This window comes from Plasmopara halstedii (genome assembly GCF_900000015.1).
Source record: "Plasmopara halstedii genome assembly, contig: Scaffold_525, whole genome shotgun sequence".
NCBI lineage: Eukaryota > Oomycota > Peronosporomycetes > Peronosporales > Peronosporaceae > Plasmopara > Plasmopara halstedii.
In genome coordinates this window covers 1,573,647-1,573,968 of record NW_020187445.1, presented here as the reverse complement: position 1 = coordinate 1,573,968, position 322 = coordinate 1,573,647, and positions in this window count along the sequence as shown.

Genomic DNA, 322 nt, shown 5'->3' with positions numbered 1-322 from the left:
TATCGCCTTCACTGTCCACAATAATGGGTACTGACTTTGGAATTGGTCGACTTAAGAATTGACTTGGATTTCCATGATATGGCTTCAGTCGATCAACGTTGAATACATTGTGGACTCGGCTCATAGACTTTGGTAAATTGAGCTTCATGGCGTTTGGATTGATTTCCTCGATGATCTTAAATGGTCCAATAAATCTTGGCACTAGTTTTGGCTTTTCTTGCGATCCTTGTTGTTGAGCAAGCTTTAGTGGTATAGTCCGTGTTGCAAGAAATACGAGATCTACTTGATGAAACTCGACGTTTGAGCGCTTCTTGTCATAATC